The following is a 22,987-nucleotide window of genomic DNA, read 5'->3' on the forward strand; positions in this document are numbered from 1 at the left end:
CAACGACGGTTTTGAGAAACTTTAATACTTCTACATATAAATATTTTATTGTCAAAATACAATAATAGCGTCATGCAGACTTCGCAGGAATTTCCTTTCCTTTGTTCACATAAGGCTTCCCACTGCCTCTTTGACTTTAACGGTTCTTATCTTTCCTCTCTAACACATTTACAGCCTTTTTCAGCTTATTTAAACTCTCCTGATCACTACTAGTAACATTCAAGCGATTCATGCTGTACGCTACGACGCAGAAAACTTGACAGCTGAGCACTGACTCTGAATCAAATCTGTCTCGGATGCATATCACATTCTTCCAGTGAACACTCGCTACTTTTACATGCTAGAGCCATTTGACAGTGTCTTTTAGAACTACCACCAACTGATACAACTTAGAGGGGACCCATACCACACTGTCCACAAGAAAACGCAATGTCGGGAAAATGTAACATACCACGATCTTCTAGCCATATATTCAGTTGTTATGAACACAGAAAACCAAAGGGAATAGCTGGAAATCAGATACATAACAGCGGAATACTAATAAATGATTCGGCCTGTGTCAAAGCGCGACATCTCGTTTACCCGCAACAGTCACGCTTAAGTGGACATAGCCTATTTCGTACTGTCCCGACAAGCTGCTAGAGTTGCTGCCTACCCAAAACATAACCTCCCTGAATAATATCCTAAACCGAGACATCCTACACTCACTTGATGAATAAGTAGCAACACAGAAAGGGAGAATAACAGTAGAGCAAATGCTCCAGCACATACAGGAATATGGTGACGGCTAACGTCACAGTGGTGGTTCTGATTGCGATCTGTGTAATCTAAAGTCAGTACACAGTCAGATTTACCGGGTCATCAAATACCCGTTGATTGGTTTGTAAATAAATCTAGAGACTGGTAAGAGATTACATGTAAACTATAAAATAAACATGTAATTATATGGAATTTGTATTAGCGAGTAAGGAATAGTTTCAGTAAGGATCAAGGTGCGTAACTCAATGAGTTGGATACAATATAATGCTTTAGAAGTAAGGATCAATCCAAGAAATCATGTGATTCAGTTTCTTGGGTACAGAAGTGTATTTAAATTGAGCAATATATAAATGTTACTGTGACATGCGGATGATGAGACTGTAATGGAGATACTCCACGCTTACAAATTTGAGGAGAATTTTTTGAAGGGAGGGGAAATGTTGCACTGCAGAATAGTATCACAGGTTAACAATAAAAATATGTTATAGTTCTACACTGGCAACTTCAGAAGTCAAGCCACATGACTCAACTGCCAGCTAGGACTAAATGTTTAGCAGGCCGAGGCAAACATGGTAGCGATTGCCACACGCAGGACCAGCCAAGAGCTCCAGTCCACAAGTGAAACACAATGAGTCCTTGGCAACAGAAAGATGTCATACTGGTGACAAAGCAGAGTGTGAAGACTAAGCCCAGTTATAACGTAATAGTAACTATTTAGCCACTGGTTTAGCAGAAAACAGCCTCTGAAAGACGAAATTACGAAACTCTGAAGCCGCTAGGGGAGCTAACCACACAATAAAAGTAAAACATATGATGTCAGTTGTAATATTAGTAATTTTCGCCGCACAAACATTAATATACGCTCAGTAGTAAACGCCTGATGGCCCAAAGTTATCGAACTGTAAAGTAAAAGAAATGAACCATCGCATAGCAGCGATAGAATCTACACTCCTGGAAATGGAAAAAAGAACACATTGACACCGGTGTGTCAGACCCACCATACTTGCTCCGGACACTGCGAGAGGGCTGTACAAGCAATGATCACACGCACGGCACAGCGGACACACCAGGACCCGCGGTGTTGGCCGTCGAATGGCGCTAGCTGCGCAGCATTTGTGCACCGCCGCCGTCATTGTCAGCCAGTTTGCCGTGGCATACGGAGCTCCATCGCAGTCTTTAACACTGGTAGCATGCCGCGACAGCGTGGACGTGAACCGTATGTGCAGTTGACGGACTTTGAGCGAGGGCGTATAGTGGGCATGCGGAGGCCGGGTGGACGTACCGCCGAATTGCTCAACACGTGGGGCGTGAGGTCTCCACAGTACATCGATGTTGTCGCCAGTGGTCGGCGGAAGGTGCACGTGCCCGTCGACCTGGGACCGGACCGCAGCGACGCACGGATGCACGCCAAGACCGTAGGATCCTACGCAGTGCCGCAGGGGACCGCACCGCCACGTCCCAGCAAATTAGGGACACTGTTGCTCCTGGGGTATCGGCGAGGACCATTCGCAACCGTCTCCATGAAGCTGGGCTACGGTCCCGCACACCGTTAGGCCGTCTTCCGCTCACGCCCCAACATCGTGCAGCCCGCCTCCAGTGGTGTCGCGACAGGCGTGAATGGAGGGACGAATGGAGACGTGTCGTCTTCAGCGATGAGAGTCGCTTCTGCCTTGGTGCCAATGATGGTCGTATGCGTGTTTGGCGCCGTGCAGGTGAGCGCCACAATCAGGACTGCATACGACCGAGGCACACAGGGCCAACACCCGGCATCATGGTGTGGGGAGCGATCTCCTACACTGGCCGTACACCACTGGTGATCGTCGAGGGGACACTGAATAGTGCACGGTACATCCAAACCGTCATCGAACCCATCGTTCTACCATTCCTAGACCGGCAAGGGAACTTGCTGTTCCAACAGGACAATGCACGTCCGCATGTATCCCGTGCCACCCAACGTGCTCTAGAAGGTGTAAGTCAACTACCCTGGCCAGCAAGATCTCCGGATCTGTCCCCCATTGAGCATGTTTGGGACTGGATGAAGCGTCGTCTCACGCGGTCTGCACGTCCAGCACGAACGCTGGTCCAACTGAGGCGCCAGGTGGAAATGGCATGGCAAGCCGTTCCACAGGACTACATCCAGCATCTCTACGATCGTCTCCATGGGAGAATAGCAGCCTGCATTGCTGCGAAAGGTGGATATACACTGTACTAGTGCCGACATTGTGCATGCTCTGTTGCCTGTGTCTATGTGCCTGTGGTTCTGTCAGTGTGATCATGTGATGTATCTGACCCCAGGAATGTGTCAATAAAGTTTCCCCTTCCTGGGACAATGAATTCACGGTGTTCTTATTTCAATTTCCAGGAGTGTATTATTCTTTATCTTTGCCGTTCTTGCGCGGTGCCTGTAAATCTCTATGTACATGTATCGATTAATAATATAAAAAAGAATTCTGTTGTTTCAAGACAAATGAAGCATTTGGCGCCTAACCTTTTACTGTTTGTTTTCCATGAAAGGCGGACGCGGACTTGCTGCGTTCCGCAACGGTATTTTATATTTCATGTGTAAATATTTAGTGAATATGCTAATTGTTATTTTTCCAATCAGAAAATATGTAGTTTCTTGTAATTGATTACGAACAGACAGCATTAAGAAGACATTTTGACTGTTATGTATAAAGTATTTAACCACAATGGTCACCTATTGTAATTTAATATGAAGAGTTATGTAGCATTATAAAAAAGGTGGGTTAAAGATAAGTGTGCTTATTTTAGTAAATTAACCTTGATGATTTCCATCTCCTTATTTACTTGAATGATAATTATTTTGTGTTAGTTCATCACCAGAAATTACGATCATGCTGATGGGCCGAACGCAGCATGAGGCAGAAGGAACATTATCGTTTTCCTATTATTTCTGAATCAACTCTTTTTTTAATTGTGTAGTGTTGCATTTCTTTCAAAGTCTATGAATCTTCTGGTCCCTTAGTGTTGTTCCGGGTATGACTACATCGCGACTATAAAAATGCACAGAAATGATATTGTTTCTTCCGAACGATCTCAAATATATCAACACGCTGCTCTTATTCCGGTATTTAATGCTCAACGTATGTTATTATAATAGTGTAGTCAATCCCTGATTCTGTTGCCAAGTGGCCCACCAAAATATTCATTTTTTCGAAATTAAATATAAAATAACAATTTTTTTTTTCTTTTCGCGCTCCAAGAGCAACGCTATACAGGAATATGGTGACGGCTAACGTCACAGTAGTGGTTCTGATTGCGATCTGTGTAATCTAAAGTCACTACACAGTCAGATTTACCGGGTCATCAAATACCCGTTGATTGGTTTGTAAATAAATCTAGAGACTGGTAAGAGATTACGTGTAAACTATAAAATAAACATGTAATTATATGGAATTTGTATTAGCGAGTAAGGAATAGCTTCAGTAAGGATCAAGGTGCGTAACTCAATGAGTTGGATACAAGTTTTGAGAAACTTTAATACTTCTACATATAAATATTTTATTGTCAAAATACAATAATAGCGTCATGCAGACTTCGCAGGAATTTCCTTTCCTTTGTTCACATAAGGCTTCCCACTGCCTCTTTGACTTTAACGGTTCTTATCTTTCCTCTCTAACACATTTACAGCCTTTTTCGGCTTATTTAAACTCTCCTGATCACTGCTAGTAACATTCAAGCGATTCATGGTGTACGCTACCACGCAGAAAACTTGACAGCTGAGCACTGACTCTGAATCAAATCTGTCTCGGATGCATATCACATTCTTCCAGTGAACACTCGCTACTTTTACATGCTAGAGCCATTTAACAGTGTCTTTTAGAACTACCACCAACTGATACAACTTAGAGGGGACCCATACCACACTGTCCACAAGAAAACGCAGTAGAGCATACAGAAAGTGCCAGCAAGACAACGCCTTTCTTAATCTCACTCTCAGGTGCAGGAGCCTGCGGTACAGGGAGGCTATGTCAGACGACCGTCTGCGTGCCTAATCGTATACAATGAATGATGGAGTTGCAATTCTCGCTGCGGAGTTTCTGCCACAGCAAGCTATTGCGCCAACTTCTGAGTCATCACTGACGGGTGCAGAGACGGCCATCAATCTTCCGGCCTACTGGAAGCTTGTCTAGCACAGTCAGGAACCTGTGTGCCATCCGCCATCTTGAGTGGAAGCCACTGCTGCTATTCACCTATTCCTTCATCCAACATGATGCTATGGCCTCTAACTGAAGGGCCATGGGTCAGACCACTAGTTCTTCGGGCTGGGCTGGAGGACGAATCTCCTGGATGCATGTCCTCAATAAGAGCGCTTTTGGGATTGGCCTACAGAGGCTGCTGTCCACTGCTGCCCAGGGAGGGTTGCTGTCAGTACCTCAGGGCCATCAACCGAGCCATGATATAGTGGCCACCTCACAAGCCTTCCATGACGCAGCAGAACTGCCGTCATTTCACGTGCACTTCTGCTGGCTTGGTCCACACTCCACTGGCCTGACAGAGCCACCAGCACTTGTGGAAGACAATCTTGTACTTTTGTTAACAAATGTTTTGTTGTGAATAATGTTTTCTTTACACATTCGAGAGTGAATATTTCCCTCAAATGGGCATCAGAACTGGAACATCCATCACACTGAACAGCCTAAATATGCTGAATCACTCCAAAAAATGTATGCGCTTCTATCAAATGTCAGCTGATGTACTCCACGTAAGTTCAGGCTATAAAAAACACACAGAGAAAATTTTTCAAGAGGATTCCACTGAAAATGAGTCTGAGCTCCTTTATAAGTCCCCTCATATTACTTCTGTTATCATAACCTTGTCCACGGCATTTGCTGATAGGAAGTGAGTGTTTCACAAGTGTTGATTAAATGTGCAATAGCAATTCCTGTTTTATGATTACCATGGAAAATTCCAAAACTCTTTGTTTATTTCATATTTTTCAGTTTTCTAATTGAAGTAGATAAATGTTGTTTGTTCAACAAGATTTGAATCAGAAGTTGCATCAACAATAATTGAATAATACTTTTCATTTTCTCTTTTTTCCAAGATGACATGCCTGACGTGTTGGGCTCAACTAGAAATAAATTTCCAAGTGTCACTAGACAGATAATGCACTTGTAAATGCTTTCCAGCTTCTTGTCTGCGGAAGTCTCGGGCGCAGTTTCTTACTGCATCAAGAACTGGCTGTACTTTCCACAATTCATGATTATTATCTGGGGAAGAAGAAGCAGCAACCACACGGAAAGCGTTTCTCAGTGCCAGAAATCTCTCTTGACATGACTGTTAAAACTGGAGTATAGCCATACTCAGTGCTCCAGTAACCTCAATTGAGGAAATCGGATGCAACCCAAATCATGTTGACAGCTATAAATTTCCTAAGTTCATTTGCATTTTAATGCTTTTTCCACGTTTCCACACATTATACTGATTAGTATGTTCTTCAGCGAACTTAAAGAATTCATCTGTAAAACATGCAGTAAAATACTGGAGGGCAGTGCACAACGGAGCTAGAAGCCGAAAAGAAAATTAAGCTGAAAACAGAACAACATATATTTCAGTAACCCACAGACAAGGGGTATACTGTATCTGCATTCTAGAAAAGTCGATTGATGCTTAGGTTTAAATAAATTCTTCTTCCACAGGTATTTTTCGCCTGATAGGTTTTGCTTCTTTATTTCTAGTGGAAAATTAACTTTTATGAGAGTTTCTGCTTTTGGTTGGTTATTATTCCTTAAGGATTCTGATACAGTTTCAAATGGTAGGCTATTTCATCTGCATCGGAATCAGAACTCGATTCACCAATATTCTCTGGCATAAACAAATCTTCAGAATCGTCTTCATCACTTACTTCTAAATCTGATCCATCAAGCAGTAAGTCCATCCAGCAGTAAGTCCATCCAAAATCTAAAAATGTACATTACAACATGTACAATTTCTGGACAGTGGTGTTTAATTAACTGTATTTTGAAGTACATTCAAGTAATCCATAGAAGATTATAATATTCGTTAATCAGTAGGCAAGGATGCGAAAAAAATGTAGTTGAGGAAAACTAACCTCAGTACATGAAGAATGCGGCAATGCCTAACCCTCACGAATGTGATGGTGGAGACACTTTCAAGCACCACTTTCAACCATGCAAAATAGTTATTTCGGAAATACACAAATAATTAGGGATGTCCAGATACAAACTGACTTTAAGCAATTTTTCAGACTTATACACTAATACAACTGCAACATACAAGACGAGGCCACTACATCCCACACAACGACACTGGAAGACAAACAAGCCTAACAACATTGCAAACTAGACGAAGCTACGATCTAGTGACGTTCTGCTGTACTACGTGAACTAGAGTAACCCTCACGATCCTACGGTTCTGGATGCAATTACATTAAAGCTCCAGGAAAAAAAGTGTATAAAGTCGTACCTAACCCTTACAACCTTGAGGGTGGGGCGTAAAGAATTAAAACGGAAAAAATTCCTTCAATAAATTCTCTAAATCTTTAGAAAGTGCATTATAAAACGAAGAAAATTATTTTATAACAAATGTTTAAAAATTACGTCAAAAGTTAATACTTCAAGTGTAAACTTAAAAATCACACAATAAGGGCGTTCAATGCTATAACTAACGTTTTTAATTCGCCTTAGTCTGAGTTGAATTGCAATGTCATTCTGAAACTGTCGAATAAAAGGAATCATGGATTACTAGCCAGAAAGATTTTATAATTATGTAAAAAAACTTTGTTCAGCATTAGATGAAGTGATTTGGGTGCACTTGAAGTGAGGAATATCATTTGACCGCTAGAACCTACACATTCCTCTCCATGGAGTAGTTTTTGCCTCGGAATATGATATTTGATACAAAATGTTGTATCTGGCAGTGCTGTCCAGCACTTTTTTCAGTTTAGATGCAACAGCTGTAGCAGTTTCACCATGCATGTTGTTAAATATTTTGTTTCAGTATATTTTAAATAATTTTTATTAATCAGCTTTTAGGATTGAAAGACGTAATTTCATAAATACTACATTATAATGAATCAACTGACAAAAATGACCTAAAAAGATGAATTTCACTAGAAATGATCGAAGAATTTTCCCAAACAAATTGAAAAATGTAAACATGCACGAAAATTTCAATTAATAGGATGTATTTGTAAATGGGATTTTCTGCACGGGGCTTATGTTAGAGCACTGAAAGACACCTCCCAGTGAAATATTACATATCAACGTCTGGGCCTTACTTATGACATATCAATAGAAATATTTTATCATTTGCAACAATAAACTCGATAATGTATAGTTTGTCTTATTTGTAATGTATTTATTTTGATCCTTGAGATGATGTGAGTGGAGTGAGCGGAGGGACGAGCAGGTTGGCAGCCTCTGAGTGAGGAATGGCGCTCTGGGAAGATTTTTCGCAGTGCTGGTAACACACTCGGTTTGAAGTCCATACTGATCACTTGTTGCGGGCAGTTTGGCAGCAGTTTGCAAACGACACGAAGCCTTCCGAATTCTGTCCTAGCAGGACAAAAAATGTGGAGCAAGCTATGTAGTCTATACACGTTTTAGTGAACTCAGCTCTTAGAGGTTTGCGGGGGAGGGAAATCCCAAAGGGAGGGATGGAGCAAGAGAAAGCAGTTTCGGTTACTTTGTGGAGTTTTTTAATAACTGATGCTTTGTGTCCTCCATCTGCTACGGTAGAAAAGTCACACAGAAGTAACGAGTTTCCGTGAAAACACCTTATAAAGACAGCCATGTTAAGATATGGTAGGTACATATTTGTAGTGAAATGATTAAGAAATTAAATTTAGCGTACTGAACACTTACAATTACTGTTATATTGCAAAGATTGGTAGCAATAAAAAGTAGCACAATTTCTGTCGTCTTTCAGACATCAACTGAGCAGAACTTGTGCGACTGAGCTCACTAAAACTTTTACAGATCTTACAGACAAATTCCCCCCCATGAACCATGGACCTTGCCGTTGGTGGGGAGGCTTGCGTGCCTCAGCGATACAGATGGCCGTACCGTAGGTGCAACCACAACCGAGGGGTATCTGTTGAGAGGCCAGACAAACATGTGGTTCCTGAAGAGCGGCAGCAGCCTTTTCAGTAGTTGCAGGGGCAACAGTGTGGATGATTGACTGATCTGGCCTTGTAACATTAACCAAAACGGCCTTGCTGTGCTGGTACTGCGAACGGCTGAAAGCAAGGGGAAGCTACAGCCGTAATTTTTCCCGAGGACATGCAGCTTTATTGTATGATTAAATGATGATGGCGTCCTCTTGGGTAAAATATTCCGGAGGTAAAATAGTCCCCCATTCGGATCTCCGGGCGGGGACTACTCATGAGGACGTCGTTATCAGGAGAAAGAAAACTGGCGTTCTACGGATCGGAGCGTGGAATGTCAGATCCCTTAATCGCGCAGGTAGGTTAGAAAATTTAAAAAGGGAAATGGATAGGTTAAAGTTAGATATAGTGGGAATTAGTGAAGTTCGGTGGCAGGAGGAACAAGACTTTTGGTCAGGTGATTACAGGGTTATAAATACAAAATCAAATAGGGGTAATGCAGGAGTAGGTTTAACAATGAATAAAAAAATAGAAGTGCGGGTTAGCTACTACAAACAGCATAGTGAACGCATTATTGTGGCCAAGATAGACACAAAGCCCATGCCTACTACAGTAGTACAAGTTTATATGCCAACTAGCTCTGCAGATGATGAAGAAATTGATGAAATGTATGACGAGTTAAAAGAAATTATTCAGATAGTGAAGGGAGACGAAAATTTAGTAGTCATGGGTGACTGGAATTCGTCAGTAGGAAAAGGGAGAGAAGGAAACGTAGTAGGTCAATATGGATTGGTGGTAAGAAATGAAAGAGGAAGCCGCCTGGTAGAATTTTGCACAGAGCACAACTTAATCATAGCTAACACTTGGTTCAAGATTCATAAAAGAAGGTTGTATACATGGAAGAAGCCTGGAGATACTGACAGATTTCAGATAGATTATATAATGGTAAGACAGAGATTTAGGAACCAGGTTTTAAAATGTAAGACATTTCCAGGTGCAGATGTGGACTCAGACCACAATCTATTGGTTATGAACTGTAGATTAAAACTGAAGAAACTGCAAAAAGGTGGGAATTTAAGGAGATGGGACCTGGATAAACTGACTAACCCAGAGGTTGTACAGAGTTTCAGGAAGAGCATAAGGGAACAATTGACAGGAATGGGGGACAGAAATACAGTAGAAGAAGAATGGGTAGCTCTGAGGGATGAAGTAGTGAAGGCAGCAGAGGATCAAGTACGTAAAAAGACGAGGGCTAATAGAAATCCTTGGGTAACAGAAGAAATATTGAATTTAACTGATGAAAGGAGAAAATATAAAAATGCAGTAAATGAAGCAGGCAAAAAGCAATACAAACGTCTCAAAAATGAAATCGACAGGAAGTGCAAAATGGCTAAGCAGGCATGGCTAGAGGACAAATGTAAGGATGTAGAGGCTTATCTCACTAGGGGTAAGATAGATACTGCCTACAGGAAAATTAAAGAGACCTTTGGAGAGAAGAGAACCACTTGTATGAATATCAAGAGCTCAGATGGTAACCCAGTTCTAAGCAAAGAAGGGAAGGCAGAACGGTGGAAGGAGTATATAGAGGGTTTATACAAGGGCGAAGTACTTGAGGACAATATTATGGAAATGGAAGAGGATGTACATGCAGACGAAATGGGAGATAAGATACTGCGTGAAGAGTTTGACAGAGCACTGAAAGACCTGAGTCGAAACAAGGCCCCGGGAGTAGACAACATTCCATTAGAACTACTGATGGCCTTGGGAGAGCCAGTCATGACAAAACTCTACCATCTGGTGAGCAAGATGTATGAGACAGGCGAAATACCCTCAGACTTCAAGAAGAATATAATAATTCCAATCCCAAAGAAAACAGGTGTTGACAGATGTGAAAATTACCGAACTATCAGTTTAATAAGTCACAGCTGCAAAATACTAACGCGAATTATTTACAGACGAATGGAAAAACTGGTAGAAGCGGACCTCGGGGAAGATCAGTTTGGATTCCGTAGAAATGTTGGAACACGTGAGGCAATACTAACCTTACGACTTATCTTAGAAGAAAGATTAAGAAAAGGCAAACCTACGTTTCTAGCATTTGTAGACTTAGAGAAAGCTTTTGACAATGTTAACTGGAATACTCTCTCTCAAATTCTGAAGGTGGCAGGGGTAAAATACAGGGAGCGAAAGGCTATTTACAATTTGTACAGAAACCAGATGGCAGTTGTAAGAGTCGTGGGGCATGAAATGGAAGCAGTGGTTGGTAAAGGAGTGAGACAGGGTTGTAGCCTCTCCCCGATGTTATTCAATCTGTATATTGAGCAAGCAGTAAAGGAAACAAAAGAAAAATTCGGAGTAGGCATTAAAATTCATGGAGAAGAAGTAAAAACTTTGAGGTTCGCCGATGACATTGTAATTCTGTCAGAGACAGCAAAAGGCTTGGAAGAGCAGTTGAACGGAATGGACAGTGTCTTGAAAGGAGGATATAAGATGAACATCAACAAAAGCAAAACGAGGATAATGGAATGTAGTCAAATTAAATCGGGTGATGCTGAGGGAATTAGATTAGGAAATGAGACACTTAAAGTAGTAAAGGAGTTTTGCTATTTAGGGAGTAAAATAACTGATGATGGTCGAAGTAGAGAGGATATAAAATGTAGACTGGCAATGGGAAGGAAATCGTTTCTGAAGAAGAGAAATTTGTTAACATCGAGTATAGATTTAAGTTTCAGGAAGTCGTTTCTGAAAGTATTTGTATGGAGTGTAGCCATGTATGGAAGTGAAACATGGACGATAACTAGTGTGGACAAGAAGAGAATAGAAGCTTTCGAAATGTGGTGCTACAGAAGAATGCTGAAGATAAGGTGGGTAGATCACGTAACTAATGAGGAGGTATTGAATAGGATAGGGGAGAAGAGAAGTTTGTGGCACAACTTGACTAGAAGGAGGGATCGGTTGGTAGGACATGTTTTGAGGCATCAAGGGATCACAAATTTAGCATTGGAGGGCAGCGTGGAGGGTAAAAATCGTAGAGGAAGACCAAGAGATGAATACACTAAGCACATTCAGAAGGATGTAGGTTGCAGTAGATACTGGGAGATGAAGAAGCTTGCACAGGATAGAGTACCATGGAGAGCTGCATCAAACCAGTCTCAGGACTGAAGACCACAACAACAACAACAGACAAATTAATAAACAATTATTTTATTTTTAATGATACTGTTTCAAAACTTTCTCGGAGTTGGAACTTCTCGGTGAATCAAATCCAGCACGGTACTTTTGCATCTGAAGACCTGAAAGCCAACCACTTGGCTATCGAGGCAGGCAAATTAATAAACAACAATTATTAAACAATTTATAGGTTGTCCAGTTTTTCTATAGGTATGAACCCTTTAGTACTGGTAGAACTCCTCGACAGAATTCGGATATTTTCGTAACGTCAACCACAACTGAAAATCAGTACAAACTATCATTGTGTGGCACTGCAGTAGCCACTATGCAGTAAACAGTTTATTATTTGAGTCTGAGCCGTCGTCTAAATTTCATTTCATTTCATATTCATTGCCATAAATGTGTGAACATGTAAACATGAACATCACTGTTACATGAATTCACGAAACCTTGTTACTTTTGCGTCATTTCCATCGCAGCTTGTGGTCAAAAAGTAATATGAGCTGAAAATGTCAGCACTGCGGGAGATCTTTCTCCGCAACATTACACACCCCGCAGCGGTCCTTTGTTCCATATGCAACATATTTATATTCCTCAAGGAAATGTAAACAAACTATACAGTCGGGCCGCGACGGCGGCTTTGCGAGGAGGAACGGTGATGGGAGACAGTGTTGTGGAGTACTGGCAACTTCGCGTATCATACAGATAATTTGCTATGGTAGTGATGCGTGGGAATAACAGTGTTTCGTGAAAGGGTATTATAGTTCTTCATTCATGGCCATTCATAGTCAGCCGTAGTGTAATGAATCAACATACTTGGCAATAATACAGCGCTCTCACTGTTAGTTTGCAAATGTTGCCAGTTGTTCCAACGATCTTCCGACATCTACCAACAGATACTGATCAGAGGCAGGGGCCAAAATCTAGCTGCCAGACAGTGAAAAGTGATTTATCGTTGCCGTTTTTTATTGGTTCCATTTCAGCACAATCCGCATTGAATTCAAAAGGAGCGGGAACATCAGTTGAATGGCTCCTGTTTTCTGCATTATCATTGGCCGCTGGAAAGACATACTGTCTACCTATTAAGCTATAAAAGAAAGTTATTGACAATAAGGCACTCAAGAAAATAACATTATACGACATGACAGTTTAATAAACAACAATTATTCCATTGTCACATAATAGAGTTGTAGGTCAGAAATCAAACGGACATGTAACATGTACTTAGAAGACATTGGATTAACGTCGGAAGTTCTATAACCAGAGAAATCAGCTACTCGTCCAAAGAACACACAACGCACTTCACTTGTCGGTCTCTTGTTCCCACACAGCATCCCCCCCCCCCCTTTAAATGCGGGGCACCTGGTATGTAGAGGTACTTGAATTTGACTTCTTGTACGGACGACCGGTTGATGTGTCGTTGCGAGCACAGGTGTGACTGGTTGTTCTATAGTCCTTTGGCATTTTGGCGTTGTCTGTTCAGTTCAACTGAGTGTAGGCTCGCCTGACCCTCGATCATCCTGAACTGGAGGAGTGATTTCGTGCTTCGGCGATGATAAGATACATGCTGGTTTCACTCTTTCAAAGGACACCCTGACAATTTTTCCATTTTGCGAGATGTCTGTAGTATGGGCATTGTGTCGCAGGGCCCAGTATAAGGAGGTTGTAGGGGAGCTTGTACTGCGTCTGTGCGCAATATGACGTGCGAGCAATCCGCCAAAGCTTTGTGCACGAAGACCGTATGGTCACCAAGGCGGGATGCCGGTGCCCCTCTCATCCTTGCTACATGGTCACGAATGCGCTTTAACAGCAGTTGTAGCTCCGTTTGTGGTTGTAGTGGTGCCGTTGTGAGATAGTCTGCAGGAATTCCCGATAGTTCTCCGTAAACCATCTCCGCCACTGATGCGCCTATATCCACCTTATACGCAGTCCGTAAACCTAGAAGTACTAGTGGTAGCGCCTCTGTCCAACTCTCACGCTGAAACCTGCGGGCCGCCTTCAGTGTTCTGTGCCACCTTTCCACCATACCGTTGCTTGCTGGGTGATAAGTGGTTGTGTGGAACCCACACAGTCTAGCCAGTTCATTGAACAGAGTAGACTCGAATTGTCGATCCTGATGGAAATGGAAATGGCGTGTGACGAGGGCCTCCCGTCGGGTAGACCGCTCGCCTGGTGCAAGTCTTTCGATTTGACGCCACTTGGGCGACTTGCACGTCGATGGGGATGAAATGATGATGATTAGGAAAACACAACACCCAGTCCCTGAGCGGAGAAAATCTCCGACCCAGCCGGGAATCGAACCCGGGCCCTTTGGATTGACAGTCTGTCGCGCTGACCACGCAGCTACCCGGGGGCGTCGACCCTGATATCCAATGTCATATGTATGGGGCATCCGAAACGTGCTAACCAATGTGCAACAAATGCCTTTGCTATTGTCTCGGCTGCTTCATCTGTCACTGGTACAGCCCCTGCTCACCTTGTGCATCTGCCTACTGCGTGAGCAAGTATGAATAAACCTTTGAGAGTGAACGTGACCAAACTTGCTGGCGAACCTGCAAAATTTCCGACTTCTGCGTGAACATGTCGTCCTAGTTTACAACGTTGGCATTGAAGTCATGAGTGACTCCAATTCCTGACATCCTTTTTAATCGAGGGCCACACAAACCACTCGGTTAGCAACTTGATTAATGGTGTTTGCACCTAGGTGAGCTAAGTTATGATCACTCTCAAAAGCCACTTTGTGGAATCGCTGTGTGATGTATGGCCGTGGCCTCTGTTGTGATACGTCGCACCATATTTTGGTCTTGCTTCCTGGCACTTCTATTTGTTCCAGTCGCAATCCTGTGTGTCGATCTTTTAGTAAGTCTTGCAACTCTTGTGCTGTGGCGAGGTGGTCGTAATTTAAGATGCTAACTAAGCTGTATACTCGAGAAAAATAATCGGTGACTATGTTTTCTGCGCCACTAATATGCCGAATGTCCGTAGTGGATTGGCTGACGAACACAGTGTGTCGGAAACGCCGTAGCGAACATTTGTCGCTGAAGTTGTGGAAAGCTGACACGATAGGTTTATGATCCGTGAAAATCATCAGTGGTTGGGCTTCAACGTAAGGCCGAAAATGTCTCACACTCATATATCGCCAGTAACTTCCTATCATAAGCACTCCATTTTGTCTGTCTGAGCAGTAGCTTCTTTGAAAAATAAACTCAAAGGCTGCCAGTGTCCATTCACTTCTTGGTGTCGTGCTGCTCCAATTGCGACCCGGCTGGCGTCAGTCGCAATATTCAGTGGTGCGCCCGGGACAGGATGGGCCAGCAACACTGCGTCTTCAAGGCTGGTTTGTAATTGGCTAAAAGCGTTACTCATTTCTGTAGTCCATTGTAATAGTCTCTTGCCCTTGGCTTTCTTACCCACAAGGGCGTCCGTTAGTGGTAGCTGTTACCGGCACATGGCGGCGATAAAAATTTACCATGCCTAAAAATCGTCTAAGTTGCTTATGGTCCGTTGGTTTTGGCAAATCACGCAATGTGGAAATCTTTTCAGGCAAAGGTCGGATCCCATTGGCCAAGACTCTGTGGCCTAGGAAAGTTACCTCACTTTTGCGTACGACGGACTGTCTTCATTTAGCACCACTCCATACTTACACAACCTCTGGTGCACTTCACGTAAACGCTTGTCGTGAACTTTTGCATCTGCTGAATATATTAATATGTCATCTAAATACGCAAAGCAAAATGAGAAGCCTTGTAACATTTCGTCAATGAATCTCTGCCGTTTCGGCTGCACTTTTAAGACCAAATGGCATAAACAAAAACTCAAAGAGGCCGAAACGTTTAATAACTGCTGTCTTGGCAACATCGGTATGCGCCACTGGTTGCCATTCTAAGCTTTCCGGCAATCCAGCCCTGAGAAAACTTTTGCACCGGACAGAGAATAGGTAAATTCTTGGATATTAGGTATCGGGTACCTATCTCGGACTGTTCTTGCATTCAGCCTATGGTAAGCGCCATAGCGGTGCTATGTGCCGTCGTTTTTGCGCACTAGGTGTAACGGGGATGCCCGTGGGCTGTCAGACCTTCGTATAACACCCACAACAACACCCAGTCATCTCGGGGCAAGTGAAAATCCCTGACCCCGCCGGGAATCCAACCCCTCCAATTGTACGGAGTAGGAAAACCAATGTCTATCGTCATATCACCCATACGTTTTGATGCTAGAGTTGTTCACAGCTAACAACTATGAGGGCTCCTGCATTGTCGACGTAACTGTGCCCGTGACTGGAAGGGTGCTGACTGCAGAACCAGTGTCTATTAAAAATCTTAAGCCTGAAATCTTATCAACCACGGGCAAACGACGCCATGTCGTTCCGCGACTCATCGCAAAAGTAGTAGGCATGACATCGTGGGCCTTACCTTTGCCGTGTGTTCATCTGTGCGTTGCTGCAATTTGACTGTTCTTACGTCGGCGGCGCCGCTTGTGAGTGTCGCAGTCCGTGGCGCCTAATTCGAACTGCCCTTGTCATTTGGGTATTTACATAATTTCATGCACTTTGTTACACGTGCGCCGAACCGTCTGTGATACCAGCAGATATCATCGGCAGTAGTTTAACCTTGCGTGGTGTCTGATGGCTGTAGATTAGATGAACGAGGCGACCGCGCCCTCTTATCGGCCTCGTCCTTAACTCCCAGTAGCAAAGGTTCACTCCAGATCAGAAGATTTCATGTTCAGATCACGTCGGGGTCACCAATTATGTAGGTCAGAAATCGAACCCACATATATTTAGAGACATTTATTTTATTTGGATTAACGTCAGAAGTACAACTCTAAACAAAAAAAAAAGAAAAAAAACGAAAAACAAAGAATAAACATCATACCAGAGAAATCAGCTTCTCCTCTAAAGTACAAACACTGCAATTCACTGGTAGGTCTCTTGTTCCCACAGGGTTATCCTTGCGTTTTCCACTTCTGCAGCCTGAATATCATATGACTCGTTTTTTGTCGATTTCGTTATTGTTGTACATTGAGACAGAAACTAATCCTATCCTAGGTTGAATAACTTGTCTGGCCTTATTTCCTTTCCTCCTACTTCTATCTTTTCTCTTCGTTGGCCCAGACTTATGTTAAGTTCCATAATGCTGTTGTTGTTGTGGTGGTCTTCAGTCCTGAGACTGGTTTGATGCAGCGCTCCAAGCTACTCTATCCTGTGCAAGCTTCATCATCTCCCAGTACCTACTGCAGTCTACATCCTTCTGAATCTGCTTGGTGTATTCATCTCTTGGTCTCCCTCTACGAGTTTTACCCCCCACGCTGCCCTCCAATACTAAATTGGTGATCCCTTGATGCCTCAGAACATGTCCTACAAACCGATCCATTCTTCTAGTCAAGTTGTGCCACAAACTTCTCTTCTCCCCAATCCTATTCAACACCTCCTCATTAGTTGTGTGATCTACCCATCTAATCCTCAGCATTCTTCTGTAGCACCACATTTCAAAAGATTCTATTTTCTTCTTGTCTAAACTATTTATCGTCCATGTTTCACTTCCATACATGGCTACACTCCATACAAATACTTTCAGAAACGAATTCCTGACACTTAAATCAATACTCGATGTTAACAAATTTCTCTTCTTCAGAAACGCTTTCCTTGCCATTGCCAGTCTACATTTTATATCCTCTCTACTTCAACCATCATCAGTTATTTTGCTCCCCAAATAGCAAAACTCCTTTACTACTTTAAGTGTCTCATTTCCTAATCTAATACCCTAAAAATCACCTGACTTAGTTCCACTACATTCCATTATCCTCGTTTAACTTTTGTTGATGTTCATCTTATATGCTCCTTTCAAGACACTATCCATTCCGTTCAACTGCTCTTCCAAGTCCTTTGCTGTCTCTGACAGAATTACAATGTCATCGGCGAACCTCAAAGTTTTTATTTCTTCTCCATGGATATTAATACCTACTCTGAATTTTTCTTTTGTTTCCTTCACTGCTTGCTCAATATACAGATTGAATAGCATCGGGAAGAGGCTACAACCCTGTCTCACTCCCTTCCCAACCACTACTTCCCTTTCATGCCCCTCGACTCTTATAACTGCCATTTGGTTTCTATACAAATTGTAAATAGCCTTTCGCTCCCTACATTTTACCCCTGCCACCTTCAGAATTTGAAAGAGAGTATTCCAGTCAACATTGTCAAAAGCTTTCTCTAAGTCTACAATTGCTAGAAACGTAGGTTTGCCTTTCGTTAATCTAGCTTCTAAGATAAGCCGAAGGATCAGTATTGCCTCACTTGTTCCAATATTTCTACGGAATCCAAACTGATCTTCCCCAAGGTCGGCTTCTACTAGTTTTTCCATTCGTCTGTAAACAATTGGAATTATTATATTCTTCTTGAAGCCTGAGGGTATTTCGCCTGTCTCATACATCTTGCTCACGAGATGGTAGAGTTTTGTCAGGACTGGCTCTCCCAAGGTCTTCAAAAGTGCTAATGGAATGTTGTATGCTCCCGGGACCTTGTTTCGACTCGGGTCTTTCAGTGCTCTGTCAAACTCTTCACGAAGTATCATATCTCCCATTTCATCTTCATCTATACCCTCTTCCATTTTCATAATATTGTCCTCAAGTACATCACCCTTGTATAGACCCTCTATATACTCCTTCCACCTTTCTGCCTTCCCTTCTTTGCTTAGAACTGGGTTTCCATCTGAGCCCTTGATATTCATACAAGTGGTTCTCTTTTCTCCAAAGGTCTCTTTAATTTTCCTGTAGGCAGTATCTATCTTACCCCTTGTGAGATAAGCCCCTACATCCTTACATTTATCCTCTAGCCATCCCTGCTTAGCCATTTTGCACTTCTTGTCGATCTCATTTTTGAGACGTTTGTATTCCTTTTTGCCTGCTTCATTTACTGCATTTTTATATTTTCTACTTTCATCAATTAAATTCAGTATCTCTTCTGTTACCCCAGGATTTCTACTAGCCCTCGTCTTTTTACCTACCTGATCCTCTACTGCCTTCACTACTTCATCCTTCAGAGCTACCCATTCTTCTTCTACTGCATTTCTTTCCCCCATTCCTGCCATTTGTTCCCTTACACTCTCCCTGAAACTGTACAACCTCTGGTTTAGTCGGTTTATCCAGGTCCCACCTCCTTAAATTCCCACCTTTTTGCAGTTTCTTCAGTTTTAATCTACAGTTCATAACCAATAGATTGTGGTCTGAGTCCACATCTGCACCTGGAAATGTCTTACATTTTAAAACCTGGTTCCTAAATCTCTGTCTTACCATTATATAATCTATCTGAAATCTGTCAGTATCTCCAGGCTTCTTCCATGTATACAACCTTCTTTTATGAATCTTGAACCAAGTGTTAGCTATGATTAAGTTGTGCTCTGTGCAAAATTCTACCAGGCGGCTTCCTCTTTCATTTCTTACCACCAATCCATATTGACCTACTACGTTTCCTTCTCTCCCTTTTCCTACTACCGAATTCCAGTCACCCACGACTATTAAATTTTCGTCTCCCTTCACTATCTGAATAATTTCTTTGATCTCATCATACATTTCATTAATCTCTTTGTCGTCTGCGGAGCTAGTTGGCATATAGACTTGTACTACTGTGGTAAGCGTGGGCTTCGTGTCTATCTTGGCCACAATAATGCGTTCACTATGCTGTTTGTAGTAGCTTACACGTATTCCTATTTTTTTATTCATTATTAAACCTACTCCTGCATTACCCCTACTTGATTTTGTATGTATAACCGTGTATTCGCCTGACCAAAAGTCTTGTTGCTCCTGCCACTGAACTTCACTAATTCCCACTATATCTAACTTCAACCTATCCATTTCCCTTTTTAAATTTTCTAACCTACATGCCCGATTAAGGGATCTGACACTCCACGCTCCGATCCGTAGAACGCCAGTTTTTTTCTCTCCTGATAACGACGTCCTCTTGAGTAGTCCCCGCCCGGAGATCCGAATGGGGGACTATTTTACCTCCGGAATATTTACCCAAGAGGACGCCATCATCATTAACCATACAGTAAAGCTGCACGCTCTTGGGAAAAATTACGGCTGTAGTTTCCCTTGCTTTCAACCGTTTGCAGTACCAGCACAGCAAGGCCGTTTTGGTTAGTGTTAGAAGGCCAGATCAGTCAATCATCCAGACTGTTGCCCCTGCAACTATTGAAAAGGCTGCTGCCCCTCTTCAGGAACCACATGTTTGTCTGGCCTCTCAACAGATACCCCTCGGTTGTGGTTGCACCTACAGTACGGCCATCTGTATCGCTGAGGCACGCAAGCCTCCCCACCAACAGCAAGGTCCATGGTTCATGGGGGGGTTCCATAATGCTTACATCGCTTAAATCAAAATTGCACTCTTGCACAGAAAACTCGCAACTGTCGAAAGTTTATACAAATAACTCAGTGGAGACGTGAAGACACTATGTATGAAGCTATGGGTATTACAACATTACTATTCTGCAACAGTTCCCTGCGATGACGGTTATTCTCCGAAGAAATGCACGAGGAACCCCGGAGACGACATAATCACCGTAATTCTTTACTTTGACACTGGCGGTTGCTGTCTGCCATCACAATGACAACTGCGCTACAGTACTGGGGAACTATCAAGAATGGGGTTCCACAAGGGTCAGTCTTGGGTCCTTTGTTGTTCTTAATATATATTAATGACTTGCCATTCTATATTCATGAAGAGGCAAAGTTAGTTCTCTTTGCTGATGATACAAGTATAGTAACCACACCTGACAAACAAGAATTAACTGATGAAATTGTCAATACTGTCTTTCAGAAAATTACTAAGTGGTTCCTTGTAAATGGACTCTCATTGAATTTTGATAAGACACAGTACATACAGTTCCGTACAGTGAATGGTATGACGCCATTAATAAATATAGACCTTAATCAGAAGCATATAGCTAAGGTAGAATATTCCAAATTTTTAGGTGTGTCCATTGATGAGAGATTAAATTGGGAGAAACACATTGATGATCTGCTGAAACGTTTGAGTTCAGCTACTTATGCAATAAGGGTCATTGCAAATTTTGGTGATAAACATCTTAGTAAATTAGCTTACTACGCCTATTTTCACTCATTGCTTTCATATGGCATCATATTTTGGGGTAATTCATCACTGAGGAATAAAGTATTTATTGCACAAAAGCGTGTAATCAGAATAATAGCTGGAGTCCACCCAAGATCATCCTGCAGACATTTATTTAAGGATCTAGGGATATTCACAGTAGCTTCTCAGTATATATACTCTCTTATGAAATTTGTTATTAACAACCAAACCCAATTCAAAAGTAATAGCAGTGTGCATAACTACGATACTAGGAGAAAGGATGATCTTCACTATTCAAGATTAAATCTAACTTTGGCACAGAAAGGGGTATTTCTGAATGACAACTCCTTCTACTCCATAGAGGAATTTTTAGATATAAATTAAGAAAAAAAAATATTTAAAAAATAAAAATAAATAAATAAGAAACACAAAAAATAAAAAACCACAAAAGGGAACTGTATCTAACAACAAGAATGAGTAATGACCCAGAAACAGCCAAATACTATAAAAAACTACTGTGCTACATTAAGAAAGGTTATTAAAAAGTCCAGAAGCTTGTGCATCATGTCTGACATTAATACCTCTGATAACAAAATCAAAACAGTTTGGAATATTATTACAAGGGAGACAGGGCAACCAAGAGTACAGGATGATGGCATTACCATCGAAGCGAATGGAAACTTGATAAACAACAAGCCAGAAGTCAAAAACATTTTGAATAATCATTTTTTAAATGTTGGGAGAAAATAGGATCTAAATGTTCATTAGAAGAAGCAAGGCAGTTAATGGAAGAGGCCTTACCCACACCATTTGATACAATTGAAATTCCACCCACCTCTCCTGCTGAAATTAGGAAGATAATAAACTCTCTCAAGAACAAAAGCTCACATGGAATTGATGGCATTTCCAGCAGGATAATAAAAGCTTGTTCCCAAGAAATAAGTGGGATTCTTAGCCACATATGTAATAGCTCTCTGACGCAGGGTATGTTCCCAGGTAGACTGAAGTATTCCATTGTTAAACCACTGCATAAAAAAGGAGATACATCTGATGTCAACAACTACCACCCAATCTCTCTTCTGACTGCCTTATCCAAAATTTTTGAAAAAGTAATGTATTGTAGAGTGGCTTCAAACCTTTATAAAAACAAAGTTTTAACAAAATGTCAGTTTGGTTTCCAGAAGGGTTTTTCAACGGAAAATGCTATATATACTTTCACTAATGAAATATTAAATGCTCTGAGTAATCGGAAGTCACCCGTTGGGATTTTTTGTGATCTATCAAAGGCTTTTGATTGTGTAAATCATGGAATACTTCTAGATGAGCTCAAGCACTGTGGTATGAATGGGACCGTGCTCCAATGGTTTAAATCATACCTTAACTAGAAGAGTGCAGAAAGTTAAAATAAGCAGTTCACATAATATGCAAAAAACTGGTGATTTCTCAAACTGGGGAACAATCAAGAATGGAGTGCCGCAAGGTTCGGTCTTGGGTCCTCTGCTCTTGTTAATATATATTAATGACTTGCGATTCTATATTCACGAAGATGCAAAGCTGGTACTTTTTGCCGATGATACAAGTATAGCTATCACAACCAACAGACAAGAATTAATTGGTGAAATTGTAAACGATGTTTTTCAGAAAATCATTAAGTGGTTCTCTGCAAATGGGCTCTCATTAAACTTTGACAAAACACAGAATATACAGTTCCACACAGTAAATGGAATGACACCATTAATAAATATAGACTTCGATCAGAAATCGGTAGCTAAGGTAGAATATTCGAAATTTCTAGGTGTATGCATTGATGAGGGTTTGGACTGGAAAAAACAAACTGAGGATCTGCTGAAACGTTTGAGTTCAGATACTTATGCTATTAA

This window comes from Schistocerca nitens, chromosome 1 (assembly GCF_023898315.1).
Source record: "Schistocerca nitens isolate TAMUIC-IGC-003100 chromosome 1, iqSchNite1.1, whole genome shotgun sequence".
NCBI lineage: Eukaryota > Metazoa > Arthropoda > Insecta > Orthoptera > Acrididae > Schistocerca > Schistocerca nitens.